Consider the following 12,220-nt stretch of genomic DNA (forward strand, 5'->3'; position numbering starts at 1 on the left):
CCTCCAGAATGCTGGAGTTGATCTGCTGAAAGCCTGCGGAGATTTGCTCTGACAAGACTTTTAGACAGTTCTGGAAAGATGCATTCAGATGCAAGAACTCTGGCGCATAACTCTTTTCCTGACCCCTCTGCCGCTGCCGCCCAGTACCCGCAGGTGTACTAGAGGTGGCAGGGGCAGAAGGGTGGGGTAAAGGGAAAGCGATCTCCTCACCAGCAGCTTCATGTAATGTAGGCGGCCACGATGCTCCTGTGCTGGTGGATGGGACAGATGGGTCGAATGTGTGGGAAGGCTGGGAAGGTGCAGATGTACCGGGGCGGTCGAAGTGTCCCTCGGTGCCGGTCTCCTCAGGGATCGCCTCAGAAGGGTCCAATCGTGCAGGCTCCCGAGTGCTGCTCACCGTGCTGTGGAATAAAGAGAAAAAAAAACAATTAAAATACTGACATGGTATGGCCCTGGCTGAAAAAAAAAAGTTACATCTAACATTTTTTTTCACATGTGGTGTGTAATATTTACCTTCTAGTGACCATTGTTTCCCGGAGGAACGACAGGGCTTGTACTTGCTCCTGCGTCCTCCAGATCCACTCGGGGCCCGCATCTCTTTATTGAACTCCTTCTTGAAACGATCCCTCACAGACCGCCACCGATTCACAATTCTGTTCCCTGAAACGAGAAAGGAGTGGTTAGTATACAACATCAGTGTTTCACAAACTCCAGTCCTCATGGTCCCCAGGGGTCATGTTTTCAGGATTTCCATAGTAAATAGAAATCCTGAACACATGATCCGTGGGGACCACGAGGACTGGAGTTCGGGAAACACTGGTTTACATCAAGCAACCGGTACTGTATATACTTACGCTCTTTAATCTGGTCCCGAGCTTCGAGGTCCTCCCAGCGGCCCACAAGGAGAGAACAGATTTCCTCCCAGAGTCGTCGGGTAACGATAAGGTCAGCGTGGCGGTGGTCAGCCACATTCCAGAGCGGCTCCCTTTCTCTGACGAGATCGATGAGGTGGTCCACATCGAGTCCTCCATCCTCACCGTCAGAGTCGGGAGCACGCTGTGAAGGCTGTTAAAGAAAAAGACAAAAATAACATAATTAGCCTCCACAAAAGAAATGAAATAAAAAGTGCAAAAAAACAAAGCAAAAATATTTATACTTACACGCTGGTGACTGCCGCGTTGCTGTCGCCGACGACCCTGGGAGGCACTGCGAGGACCTCTTGGCCGAGCACCAGATTGGGAAGACTAGAGAAGAAAACAAAAAATGTTATGTCTTTGGATGTAGGCATTTGTTTGCTGTGTGTGGTCTGCAGAACATTGTTTTCTATGTGTTGTGTGTAGTGTGATGTTGTGTTTCTGCGTTTGATGCAAAAAACTTACGAATTGTGAGCCCACTCCAAGTGTCTGTCCACCCCTTCCTTCTTCTTCTGGGAGCTCCTCTTCATCTTGTGAATCCTGTTTTGAAATAAAAGGCAATGAATAGACATATATTTACAGAGATGATGGATTTTGGAAATAAAAACTTACCGTCAAACGCTGACGATGCGAGGGAGGGCTCCCAGAAGATGATGTGCTGTCTTCCTGGTGGCCACACTCCATGCCTGTGGGTGGTGTTCCAGCTGCTGCCATTGCTGCTGCTGCATCTATTGGGCGGCTGTTGAATAAAGAGAAACAAAGGGCCAATGAATATCTTGATATTCCATAGCCCTAGTTTGGAGGAATGGGGGATTTGATAATTACCGTCTCTCATCTGCTGCGGGCCTCCCCTCCTCAGCATGTTCCATTTGCTGCTCCATTTGGGGTGGTGGTGGTGCTGCAGTGGTCTCCTGCCTTCTCCTGCTGCGCTTGGTTGCTTTCTTGGGTGGCATGTTGGGTGTGGCTGTGGGTCCCACTGTCTTGCTTTTATATATGTCTTGTGGGCAGAGCTACTGAGCATGCTCAGACCCAAAAAACCGGATCCGGCCTTCGCCGGATCAGGCGCATTGCGGCGCTCACAGGCTTTCATTGTGTGAAAAAGCCGGACCCGCCGGATCCGGCGTGTCCGGCTTTTTCGCCGGAGACAAAAAACGTTACAGTAGCCGTTTTTTCCAGACGCCGGATCGCGACACATTGCCGGATCCGGCGAAAACCGGATGAAACGTATGGCCATCCGGCGCGATCCGGCGCAAATGCAAGTCAATGGGGGGGAAACCGGATCCGGCATTGCATTTCGCCGGATCCGGTTTCTGTCAAAAGCGCCGGATCGCGCCTGACGGCGAAAACCTGATGTGTGAAAGAGGCCTGACAGACTATGCAAAATACCTAAATCTTAAAATACCTCAATTTGGATTTTTTCAAACTTTGAGCGACGAGCGGCACGGGTTAACGTCGTTTGATCGAGCTCAAATTTTGGCTATCTCAATATCTGGAAAGGGGAATCGTTTTGTGGGGTCCAGACGAACAAAATTCCGACATCGATTTTTTGCGGTCACCCTACTGTACAGTTTGGAAATGTCAGTGTTACAACATCTGTCAGATAGAGAGTGCAGCAGGCAGAGAGAGAGCTGCAGACAGAGAGTGCAGCAGACAGAGAGTGCAGCAGACAGAGAGTGCAGCAGACAGAGAGAGATGCAGACAGAGAGAGATGCAGAGAGTGCTGCAGAGAGTGCTGCAGAGAGTGCTGCAGGCAGAGAGATGCAGACAGAGTGACGCAGAGAGTGCTGCATACAGAGAGTGCAGCAGGCAGAGAGATGCAGAGTGACGCAGAGAGTGTTGCAGGCAGAGAGTGCAGCAGGCAGAGAGCTGCAGACAGAGTGCAGCAGGCAGAGAGTGCTGCAGGCAGAGAGAGCTGCAGACAGAGTGAAGCAGAGAGTGCAGCAGGCAGAGAGAGATGCAGACAGAGTGACGTAGAGAGTGCAGCAGGCAAAGAGCTGCAGGCAGAGAGTGCAGCAGGCAGAGAGAGCTGCAGGCAGAGAGAGCTGCAGACAGAGTGATGCAGAGAGTGTTGCAGGAAGAGAGTGCAGCAGAGTGACGCAGAGAGTGCAGCAGGCAGAGAGAGCTGCAGACAGAGTGATGCAGAGAGTGCAGCAGGCAGAGAGAGATGCAGACAGAGTGACGTAGAGAGTGCAGCAGGCAAAGAGCTGCAGGCAGAGAGTGCAGCAGGCAGAGAGAGCTGCAGGCAGAGAGAGCTGCAGACAGAGTGATGCAGAGAGTGTTGCAGGAAGAGAGTGCAGCAGAGTGACGCAGAGAGTGCAGCAGGCAGAGAGTGCTGCAGACTGAGTGGCGCAGAGTGCTGCCCTCAGAGGAGGTCTCACTGGAGACTCCCTTTAACTCTTTCCTTCAGAGAGGGCACTAATCCTGGGCCTGGTGCAGACACAGGGGCTGACATCACACGGCTCCTGGAAAGTCTCCTCTTCCTGCACTCAACTTCTCCAGGCAGCAAAGTTTTTTTTTTTTCCTTTCTCTTGTTGTTGCAGAACTTCCTCTGTCAGATGCGGCCTCCCCCTCCACAGCGCAGCCGCCGCCGCCGCATCACCCCGAGGGCTCAGAGCAGGACCCCCGGCAGCTACTGATGAAGTGAGGCAGCCCCTCCGGATCACAGCCCCGGCTCCGACAGCAAGTGAGTCCCCTGCACTCCATGTCACAGGTCCAGACTCCTTATGAGTGGCCTCCACTACACATGCAGCAGAGCTGAGGCTGGACCTGGGACAACTGCGTGTGATATCCTATTGTACTATTTGTGACATTACATAGGACTGCAGGTGAGCCAGCTCCTCACTACCCAGAATCAGACAAACTCAGCTCTGCTACCTCACCTGCAATACAGCTGTATCCGCCTTCAGATCCATCCTGGGCAAAACTTGGTACTATGGCATTCTGTGATTTACATAGGACTGCAGGTTAGCTGACTGCATTGTCTAAACTCAGCACAGTTATCAGAGTGCTGTAACAAGTAGTAAAATAAATACATAACACAACCACTGTAGTCCAGGGTATCTTCTGTCGTCCTACATAGGACTGCAATACAGATTCTACATCAACGGATGCACAGTTCAGCCCGGGGATCTAGAAAACAAACTCAGCTCTGCTGCATCTATATAAATAGCCACACAGGGATAATGCGCTACACAGAACCCAGGGAGACGGGTTGCATTAATTATTAATTTTTATGATTCTGTGCAGTGATTGATATTTCATTTGAGATATAAATATACTTAGCTTATATCATATATATAACAGACGATATATATGTGAATATATATGATGTACTATTATATAATATAATAAATATATACTGCTCAAAAAAAATAAAGGGAACACTAAAATACCACATCCTATGTCATAGTGTTCCCTTTATTTTTTGGAGCAGTGTATATGTGTATATATAATATAATTTTTTTTTAAGTACAGATGTGCCCTGTCCTGCGTTATCTCTTGGCTCGAAACATACTGAGAGCGATGGGATAAAATTTCCAAATTTAAAAATAAAAAATGTAAAATGATATAAAAATGTTAGGTTTCAATGCAGGCCATATTATTATTATTTAACAATATAAGCAAATATTCCATAAAAATAAAACCATGAACGAACCTATAGGTCAGTGCCGAACAATAGCAGTGCAATCCCCAATTTTTTTTTTTGGCAACAGCAAATAAATGTTGCAGTGTCACAAATAAACTCAGCACCTTCCCGGGGGCCGCTCAGCACCTTCCCGGGAGCCACTCAGCACCTTCCCGGGGGCCCCTCAGCACCTTCCCGGGGGCCCCTCAGCACCTTCCCGGGAGCCACTCAGCACCTTCCCGGGGGCCCCTCAGCACCTTCCCAGGAGCCACTCAGCACCTTCCCGGGGCCCCCTCAGCACCTTCCCGGGGGCCCCTCAGCACCTTCCCGGGGGCCCCTCAGCACCTTCCCGGGGCCCCTCAGCACCTTCCCGGGGGCCGCTCAGCACCTTCCCGGGGGCCCCTCAGCACCTTCCCGGGGGCCGCTAAACATTTCCTTGCATTTCTCAATAGCCGATATGAATTCTTTACGTTTGTTTGGCTACTATGTTAGTAAATCCCAAAGGGGTGAAGAATAATAGAAAGACTTTGATATTCTAGATTTTTGGATACATTTTTATTTTGTAATTTTACTACTTCTATCCTTAATTTTAACATACACTCTTGAACTTACCGGTCCATGTTTTAGATTAGGCATCGCCTTGCAGTTGTCTGAGCCGGTCACATCCAAGATTTTGACTGGAGTCAGAACCTTAGAATCAGACATTTTGTACCATAATAAATAAGATCAGATGTGATATTATTTGCCCCCCTCCCCCCTCCCCCAAAAAAATGCAGCAAAAGCAGAGTTTGCATTATACTAAAATGTCAACATTTGTTAGCCATGTAAAGATTCTTACCGGAAAAAAAAATCAAAATTGTCGAGTGTGTCGCACACATTCATTCTTTTTTTGGGGGTAAGAAAGGTAAAATAAATATATCTCAAAACAAACTAACAAATGACGATACAAAAATGGCAAAAAAAAAAAATAACAAAATGGTAAAACTGTCCCAGTGTTTCCAAACGGGATGAATTCTATAAACAATTTGATGTATATTTATTAGATTATTGATTAAAAATGGCAAAAATTGAGACAGCAACAGATCCAAAAAAGGATGTGAAGTTTATTTATTTGCTTTTTTTTATTGATTGCAGGGCTGCCTCAATTGTTGTCATTTTTTTTTTCGGTTGAAGGATTATTCTACAAGTTAGTAATCTTTTGTATATGACGTCGTCAGTGATGTAGTTTAGGCAGAGGTGATGTATGTGGAGTTATATTGCTAGCTAGCTCGATTTGCCAGCGATTTTTAGATGGGAACCTTAAAGGGAACCCATCACCTACTTCATGTTATTGACGGTCTCTCCCGATGTCTGCCACAGCATGTTTGTAATGACGGAGCCGGTCTCTGATTTATTCTACCTAAGGTTAGGACACCATGAATCATGCAACAAGTTCCCTTTAAAAATGGTGAACATGTGAACTTTATTTTTTGATGCAGTCAGATTCATATTTGCTTTCGTTGGGTTGCGGCACACTAGACGACCCCGTGATGGTCTCAAAACATGTTGTCTTTGGGACTTATCTTTTCTTCCAAGGAGCGCCTTGGACACAATTCCCATTTTCCTTGGAAAATAAACTAAAGGCGTAGTCAGCTCTAATTTTGGTTTTGCAGGTTGTATAGTCAAAAAAAGCTGAAATCATAACATTCTGTTTTGTTCTTATTTTTATTGCTAAAAGGAGTTACTCCTTGTCTGATCTTCTATACTGTCCATGTCTCCTAATAAAACATATTCACTGGGGTTGTCTTAATTAGGCTACTTAGATTACGATCACAGTTTCATCCCCCACTGTGGCCTAAGGACACGATGAGTGGCCGCTCAGCCACCCTACATTATCTGGAGTGTGCTCGACTGGCAGCCTAGTCGTCCAATCTGGGGGTATGGTGTGCTTGGCAGTCAGCTTTTTGATTGAGAGCCCTGCTGCTCAATTTGTCCTAGCTTGTGGGCGTTCATTCATCTGTCTCCCGTTCTTGATATTTTGCTAGCTGTTTAGCTGGCTAAGTATGAGCAGAACATTGTCAGCTGTAGCTTTGTTCAGTGGTGTGTGCTGATTTCTTGATCTTTTTACCGGACCTTGGATTTGTCGTAACTATTCGTGTGTGTTATCCATTTTGCTCTTGACACTTTCTGACCTTAGGTACCTGACCCGGACTTGGCATCTGGCTATCCGTTTCTCTTATCCCCTTTCCTTGATTTACCCTCCTGGCATTGGACACCTCACTGTTACTTGACCACTCATTTGTATTACCCCTCTGGACTACGAACCCTTCTGGTATCTGACCAAGGACCTCTTGATGCTGATTTCTTGATCTTTTTACCGGACCTTGGATTTGTCGTAACTATTCGTGTGTGTTATCCATTTTGCTCTTGACACTTTCTGACCTTAGGTACCTGACCCGGACTTGGCATCTGGCTATCCGTTTCTCTTATCCCCTTTCCTTGATTTACCCTCCTGGCATTGGACACCTCACTGTTACTTGACCACTCATTTGTATTACCCCTCTGGACTACGAACCCTTCTGGTATCTGACCAAGGACCTCTTGACTACCCTGTTTCATGGCTTGTCCATAGTGTCACAGCTACACCTTTAAGATGGTATTGAGCTCTACATCCACATCTGTGTTGGGTTTTTTGCTTTTCTATTCCGTCATAAGAACAGAACAACGGAATTCAAGCAGAGATCCATCACATGATCAGCAATGACACCCAAGGGACACCAGTGACTATAATAATCGTTATAATAATATTCGTTATATAGCGGTAACCTATTCTACAACAGTTTAGAGATAGAGTCTGTCACCGTGTCTTTATTTTACTGGCAATATTTTTTTACGGCATCGATGACAGAATTTGCAGAGGAGCCTCCAAGCAGTTGTGAACAAAGGCTAACTCTTAGGCTAGTTTCACACTAGCGTTTATTCGACGCAGCGCACGGCGCCGCTAAGCCCCGCCCCCTGCCGGCTCCCTGCCCGCCCCATCCGGTCATCGCCGCCTACTATCGCACATGGACGCTTGCGACCTGCGCACCCTATCTTTAGCATAGGGTGCGCAGATCGCAAGCGTCCATGTGCGATAGTAGGCGGCGATGACCGGATGGTGTGGGCAGGGAGCCGGCAGGGAGCGGGGCTTAGCGGCGCCTTGCGCTGTGTCGAATAAACGCTAGTGTGAAACTAGCCTTAGATGGTGAAAACTGATACTGCTCTCATGTAGGGAGCTGTTTCCATTTGGAGGTAAAAAAAATAAATTATTTTTACATACAATACATTAATAGTGTAAAATTTAACTCATTTATAAAGTAATTTTTTTTTGTGAAAATCAAAATTCTGTGCAGACAACAGAACTGATCTTGCGGATTGCTGCGGATCTGATTTTATTATTTACTTTCCTCCTGTGCACACTTCTTCTCACAGCATATCTGTATCATGCTTATCTGTATCACGCTGGGTTGGTTGCTTTCCATGTGAGTTTTATATCCACACGAGCTGCTGTCTAGACAAGTACGCAAGAAGCGCAAGCAAATAGGCAAACTTCCTGGTAATGAAGATCATGAGATCCCACAATAACGACCCAATTTATCCCATCACTTATCAGTAATAGGAAGGTACCGGTGACAACCAGTGTGGCCATAACTATAGCACCCACTTATTTCTCAGCTTTTTAGAGTTCTAAATGTAAATTCTGCTTAGTAATCTAATATACCACAGCAGGAGAGTGCGGGAAAGCTAGATGATTGTAATTTGGGGAAGGACATACATAGTACAAAGTTTACAAATTTTGCTGGCAGTAGGATCAACCCTACTATATGGGCATACAGGTCATAGAAAGTTTGATAAAATAGTACCTTGATATCTGTGATCTGATGTCTTATTCCAGAGAAATCCACTTTTTTTCTTAATATTTAAAGGAGGTGTTAAGATCTATGGGCCGGACATAGATCTCCCTGAGAATCTGCCTCCAGGGCTTCTTTTAAATGAAAGGAGGCTCTGCAGTAAAGATCAGGAGAGCAGACTCAGTCATTACATGTCTCACTCTGATAACTCCACTTTCATTTAAAATAAGCTTTGGAGTCAGATTCTCAGGGAGATCTATGTCCTGCCCATAGATCTTAACAGCTCATTTACATACTAAGAAAAATGTAGATTTCTCTGGAATAAGATATTAGATCACAGATAATAAGGTATCATTTTGTTCAGCTTTCAGTGCGTGCCCATATAGGACTTAGGAGGGTTGATCCTACTGACAGATTTCCTTTAAGGTAAATTAGTAATTCACTGCATTGTAGATAAAGGTACATGGATCAGAGTTTGACTGATGGGATCTCGTCCAATTAATATCGCAGGCAATAGCACTGGTGCATCTCTGGTGTGTATGGATCAGTGCTATTGCTCCATTTAATTGGCGGATTTCATGCAATGTCCTGAAAAGTACTTCAGGTGCCACAGCAGAGGGATACAAGCGAGACCTGAAATCAAGTGTAAAAATACAAAAATAGGTTCGTATGACACAAAATACAGGCGGAAGTATATGTGTGTGACAGGAGGCCAATTCCACGGATACCTGTGTGACAGGAGAGGTAGGTGGACGGATAGTTGGATGGACAGATACCTGTGTGGTGGGAGATGTAGGTGGACAGATACCTGTGTGACAGGAGAGGTAAGTGGATTGACACCTGTGTGACTGGAGATGTAGGAGGATGGACACCTGTGTGACTAGAGATGGAGGTGGATGGATACTTGTGTGATGTGAGATGGAGGTGGATGGATAATTGTGTGAGGCGAGATGGAGGTGGACGGATACATGTTTGATTGGAGATGGTTGGATACCTGTGTGACTGGAGATGTAGAAGGATAGATACCCGTGTGACAGGAGATGGAGGTGGAGGGATACTTGTCTGACGGGAAATGGGGGTGGACAGATACTTGTGTGACGGGAGATGGGGGGGTGGACGGATACTTGTGTGACGGGAGATGGGGGTGGACAGATACTTGTATGACGGGAGATGGGGGTGGACGGATACTTGTGTGACGGCAGATGGAGGTGGACGGATACTTGTGTAACGGGAGATGGAGGTGGACGGATACTTGTGTGACGGCAGATGGAGGTGGTTGGATACTTGTGTGACGGCAGATGGAGGTGGTTGTATACTTGTGTGACGGCAGATGGAGGTCGGACGGATACATGTTTGATTGGAGTTGGTTGGATACCTGTGTGACTGGAGATGTAGGAGTATGGATACCCATGTGACAGGAGATGAAGGTGGAGGGATACTTGTCTGACGGGAAATGGGGGTGGACGGATACTTGTGTGAGGGGAGATGAGGGGTGGACGGACACTTGTGTGACGGGAGATGGGGGTGGACGGATACTTGTGTGACGGGAGATGGGGGTGGACGGATACTTGTATGACGGGAGATGGGGGTGGACGGATACTTGTATGACGGGAGATGGGGGTGGACGGATACTTGTATGACGGGAGATGGGGGTGGACGGATACTTGTATGACGGGAGATGGGGGTGGACGGATACTTGTGTGACGGCAGATGGAGGTGGATGGATACTTGTGTAAGGGGAGATGGAGGTGGACGGATACTTGTGTAACGGGAGATGGAGGTGGACAGATACTTGTGTGACGGGAGATGGAGGTGGACAGATACCAATGTGCAGTGTGGGGAGTTCACAGTATTAGAGGTAATGGAAGTTATGTGTTACCCTTTATTTTTTTTTTTTTAGGGTAAGGTACAACTTTAGACCCTCAGGGTATTCTGGGAATTATAACTTTGTCAAAATGTTATGAACCCTTTTGGGCATGTGGGGAGTGATGTGATACTCACGGTGATACTTTGACAATGTAAACATTGTAGAGACCAGGTCCCCCTTCCTTCATAGCAGTGATATTCGCTAATGTCAGTGGACTCCTTCAGCAGGATGTTTAGGAATGGTTTGAGGAACATGACAAAAAAAAATCAAGGTGATGTCTTGTCCTCAAAATTCTCAGATATGATGATTATCTTTGTGAAACATAAGAACGATCCAAGGAGGCCACACCTGACAACTTACAGCTCATATAGGATATGCTGATAATATCTTGGTGCCAGATACCACAGGGCACCTTCAGCGTTCTTCTGGAGTCCATGCCCAGAGTTGGTGTGGTGGCACCAGGAGGATGTACACAATATTAGGCAGGTTTTGACTGTCTTATGCATTATCTGTATATACTGTATGTCTGTACGGTCACCAATAAGTTACAGAATAGTATAGGATAATATAGTAAGGCTTTAGGTTTATCAGGAAACCTGATTATCCAGGCTAGTAAATTGACAACTGATGGGGGATAGATAAACCTGCTATAACCTAGGATGGGATATACAGCGACTGGTGGGTGGTAGATTAATCAATTTACTGCCCAGTGGCAGTAACCAGTGAGCGGTAGATGAAACAATAATGTACAGGATAATAGTGGGAGGTAGATTAAAATATAGCAATGGTTATAAAAACATAATTTACCACATCCAAATTTACAATGGTTGCAGACAAAGCAATTTTCTTACACCAAGGAAAATCTAATAGGACTTCTCAGTTGTGGCTGGAAATTCTATCAGTATAAAATGCATCTAAAAATACATTAAAGTGAAAATAGAATTACAAATACCTACATAATTACACATAGGCCAGGATTCATCATTGCCCCTGTTTTTGTGTTTAACTTTGCGTTTATTTTTTTACACCCGATTCGTTATTTTATTTTTTGACTTATTGTGCAATTTTTGTGACTTTTGAAAGAACAAAGCCCATTTTTGACTTTGCGCCAAATTCATGAATTGCGTATGCTATTTTGTTGAATTTGGCACCAAAAACAACAGCTAATACCATAAGACAAAAAAGGACCATAAGAGAAAAAAGGAAAGTGGAGGTTGTCCACTACTGTGGACATCCCTTATTAATGGTCCCAGGGTGCTGAATAAGCAGTACTGGTTGATGAATAGTGCCACATAAGGGGCCACCACTGCATTGCCCTCAAGCTCCGGTAAAGAGATTACGGTATATAGTACTGTATACCATTACATAGTACTTTGAGATGAAACACTAAACTGTGCACCTATTAATATTTTTTATGTTGCCTGTAGAGTGACAAAGTATTGCTCAGCAATGCATCAGAATCATCATGTACTGTCCATTATGGAGCTCATAGACTAATTACCTATCTTAGATGCACACACCCTAGGGTCACCTTCATTGGAAGCCAAGTTACCATTCAGTTATTTTAAGGACATGGGAAGTAATCCATGCGAACATGGGGAAAAAACATAGAAACTCAAAGCTGATATTGGTTAGATTCAGATCAGGACCTTAGCACTGCAAGGTATCAGCTCCAACCACTGAGCCAACATGCTATTAGTTTTCATCATTAGATACTGTATATGAACATTAACGTAAGCCCTTATCCACAGGATAGGGGATAAGTTTCTGATTGCTGTGGGTGTGACCACCTTTGCCCTTGCTGATCCCGAGAAGAGCCCTGGCTGAATGGAACAGAAGCATTCAATCTTAATGGAGCACCGGCTGATCTTTGGCATTCCCATTAGAATGAATGGAACGTCAGTGCGCATGATCTACCTTCTGTCCTCTCAACTTTGGCTTGGTG

At 45.6% G+C, this 12,220-nt stretch overlaps 1 protein-coding gene across 1 annotated transcript in view; it reads left to right on the plus strand.

Moving 5' to 3' along the window:
• The first annotated feature begins 3,067 nt into the window (after window positions 1-3,067).
• Window positions 3,068-12,220, plus strand: part of STON1 (stonin 1) — a 105,349-nt gene continuing 96,196 nt past the window's right edge. The window contains exon 1 of the mRNA XM_073554022.1: window positions 3,068-3,597. The gene's annotated coding sequence lies outside the window, so the exon portion shown is untranslated. The remainder of the gene's footprint in view (window positions 3,598-12,220) is intronic.

This window comes from Dendrobates tinctorius, unplaced genomic scaffold (genome assembly GCF_039654945.1).
Source record: "Dendrobates tinctorius isolate UK_male_01 unplaced genomic scaffold, ASM3965494v1 ptg000205l, whole genome shotgun sequence".
In the NCBI taxonomy this organism is placed as follows: Eukaryota; Metazoa; Chordata; class Amphibia; order Anura; family Dendrobatidae; genus Dendrobates; species Dendrobates tinctorius.